The sequence below is a fragment of the Quercus suber genome, unplaced genomic scaffold, assembly GCF_002906115.3.
Source record: "Quercus suber isolate HL8 unplaced genomic scaffold, Cork oak 2.0 scaffold_605, whole genome shotgun sequence".
NCBI classification, from domain to species: Eukaryota; Viridiplantae; Streptophyta; class Magnoliopsida; order Fagales; family Fagaceae; genus Quercus; species Quercus suber.
Window position 1 is genome coordinate 378,528 of NW_027070048.1, and position 3,463 is coordinate 381,990.

The window sequence follows — 3,463 nt, forward strand, 5'->3', positions numbered from 1 at the left end:
GGTGGGTTGGGTCAAAAAATCCTCTCAACCTGACCCAACCCGCCCATGCACCCCCCTAACTAACGTAGCCTCATCCTCCGGGTATCTTCCTATCCAACAACTACTAAATTAAACAATATATATATATATATATATATATATATATTGGTTGTTAAATGTTAATGGGAACTAGCATCATATGAAAGTCTTTGCATGTGCATTGGTCAAGAAAAAGAAGAGACTGTTTGTGTTTGTGTGGTATGGAAGCAATTGGAAATATAGGAACATTTCACATCCCAAAATTCTATCTCATTTTATTTTACCATTTCAAAAAATTACTTTATCAATTATACCATACCATTTTACAATATTCTCAGCATCCCAACTTTATTTTACAATACAACACATTAAAATAATATTTTTACACAATAAAATAATACATCTCAAAACCCAAATAAAAACAAAAACCCAAAACCCGGTGAGAGAGAGAAGAATTGATAAAATAAGTGAATAAAATATTAGTTTTTTTTTTTTAAAAAAATGAGCTACAGTGAATTGCACTATAACACTATTGCAAATTTTTTTGCAATAATTGATTTTTACAACTCCGGAGGTGTGAGGGGTTTTGAGCTTTTATGCTAAATTTTTCCTTGGCATGTCATTCACATAATGTGAATGCTCTTGGTAAATTGCAGGTGTATTGCGAATAGGCACTATCACTATGAAACAGAGGGTCCGGCCTTCACAAATTAAGAATTTTTTTTTAATAGAGTTGGTGTGCAAGTAGCGGCCCTACTATTACACGGTTTGAGTGTCTGACAACTACATAAAACTAAATATTAGTTGTTAATCGGAACTAGCATATGGAATTCTTCGCATGTGCATAGATTATACGTATGCAAGTGACCCTACCCCACCAGCTACTATTTCTTAAAAGATTGATTCTACTGTTAGAAATTATCTTAAAGAGGGATTGGAGTAAGGAAGACTCAAATATATACAACTACTATACCACAACAACAATAAAGTCTTAATCTCAAAATATATACAAAAATATAAAATTGGAGGCCTTGAATAGTAATTAATGGCCTGTTTGAATGGAAGAAAAAAAGGAGAGGGAGTGGAGGAGAGTAGGGTAGTGGTGGTTAAAGATAAACTAATTTTGTACTAAATCTACTCTACTTTACTCTCTCTCCCTCTCCTTCAATCCAAACGGACCAAGATTGCTTGCTGCTGTGTGACACGTAGGATTCATTATCCACTCTCTCCCTTCTTCTTTGAAACCATTTCAGATCGCCAGCTTGGTGGTTTTCCTATTTAAAATGGTTATTTTCACCTGACCACTAATAAAGACATGGTAATGGCAATTGACTAGATGCAATGCCAATATGTGAGTCGGTCTCAATGATCATGGAGGCAGCAGCACTGTTAGTAGATGATATGACAAGAACTTTTTTTTTTCTTGATAGCCAATATGACGACAACTTTGTACAAAAGAAAAGGGGTGGTATCAGAAACCAGTCACAAAGCATGGAGACAACTTATGTTGTCCGACATTGATAACTCGAAATGCAGCATATACCCAAGCTATGCCTAATAGGTTTTTTTTTTTTTTTTTTTTTTTTTTTTTTTTTTTTTTTATCAGAAAAGATATTATTTCAAAACAAACAGTGTTACACAAGGCCCCAAAGGGCACTAAACAGCTTGCGAATGAGCAAGCCTTTGTAACACCAGATACAGAAAGAAGCACAGCAGTACAATCTTCAAGATTACACAAGGCCCCAAGGTACTACGATAATCTAAGCCACAACACGGTAAACACGGAGCATCACAGCACCCTAACGCCAACAGGGTACCAAGACTAATACACAGCAGCAAACACAGACAGCCTAACATGGCCTTTTACACAGAAAAGCAGGGTTAATGCCCCATTTACAACATAGGCACTGAGTCGATTGCTCTACTTTTGCTCTCCACTCTGCCTTTGACATCCCTCTAAATATCCTTAACCATCTGCTCCTATGTTTATCTTCCTTGAGTGGATGACAGCTCTTCTGACATAGATAATACACAGCAGCCCACCAAGCCAATTTTCAAATAGCAGCTTTAAAGCTATTGCCTTTGAGATGAGTGATAGCCCATTCAAAACAATTCCATCCAACTGCATTTAACTTTTGAGATCAAACAAAGCCGTGTTTTAATAGTTGTGAAAGACCCTTTTTTTTCAATGGAACAAAGGGAGATATAGGCTACTCTTTGAGTATGAAATATGAAGTGCCGCAATTTTTTTTTCTTTTTTTATATTGATTCATGTAGTATTTCTACATCTTTGCCATAAGTGTGTGCCTTTAATTTACAGATAATTTTGTAAGAATAAAAATGCAATCATTGACCTTGTTTGATCTTTGGCTCTTGCCATGTCGAGGTCCTATTTTTCAGGATCTGCCTTGTTGCTTGTTGATTCTGTATCATGTTGGTAGCCAATGTTCATAACAGGACAAAACAGGTTGGCAGCAGATGTCATGGTATTCATAGTAAAATCAGTCTTCTGTTGTAGTCATGGGCTATGGCCATTGCAGCAGTGGCAGTAGATTCCCGCTCCTGATAGAACAAATAGTTAAATTTTGGCTGCAAAAGGCAATTACAATCTGCTTCTTCTGAAATTTAAAACTTTAGCAATTCTGCATCCAAATAACTTCTTAAAGCCATGGAAATGCTAACAACCACTACCAACATATAGCAGCTACTGCCAATATATGCATACACAAATTATTGCAAGTGGAACATGCAGGTCTACCATCACCTTTTTTTTTTTGTGGGGTAAAGGTCTATGATTACCTTAACAGGGACTTGATTCAATTTTCAATACAAGAATTAAATTAAACTATACATTCTTTGGAGTTGCTAAGTCTGCAGCAACTGTAGAACACTTAAGTTCATATGTTCCAGACACAAGCCAGTCTACTGAATCTGAAAACAGACTAGGCAATACTGACGTTAATAGAAGACCAATTTGTGTGCAGACACACACAATATAGTATACGACAAAGGATGAAGCTTTTCAATTGTCAATCTTCCAAGCAACACCTCAAACATTATACTTGTAGTTTTAAATCTCTCGATTAAAATAACATGTTCTAAAAATTCCCTTGAAGAAAACCAGAATACAAAAGCTTTAAGAGCCAAGCTGCACTTCCTGCACTTCATACATTACAAATCCAATTCAGTGGTGCTTTTGTCACTGGATCCTGAAATGCAAGCAACTTCAAATTTTAATCACATGACTTTGAGAACAGAAAGCTGTAAAACCAAAGATTTGGAACACATTACAGGAGGTACCAAAAAGAGAGTAATCCATGTGAAGAAAAGCATTCTTTTAAGCTAGGAACAGAAATTTCCTTTGGGGTAGCAACTTGAACCTCAGTTGTCCTTCCATTATGGGTATATTGAGCCACAAGAATTTTCTGGTAGCATGGTAGCATGA

The 3,463-nt window shown here is 36.1% G+C and overlaps 1 long non-coding RNA gene across 2 annotated transcripts; it reads right to left on the bottom strand.

Moving 5' to 3' along the window:
* Window positions 1–1,420: 1,420 nt before the first annotated feature.
* Window positions 1,421–3,457, bottom strand: LOC112039015 (uncharacterized). Of its 2 annotated transcripts, none has more exons than XR_010625626.1 (2): window positions 2,373–3,457; window positions 1,421–2,140 (listed from the first exon to the last, which is right to left on the bottom strand). It is a non-coding gene; the product is annotated as an uncharacterized LOC112039015 (long non-coding RNA). The 2 variants fall into 2 exon arrangements; XR_010625627.1 differs by having other exon boundaries at window positions 1,421–2,150.
* Window positions 3,458–3,463: the final 6 nt, after the last annotated feature.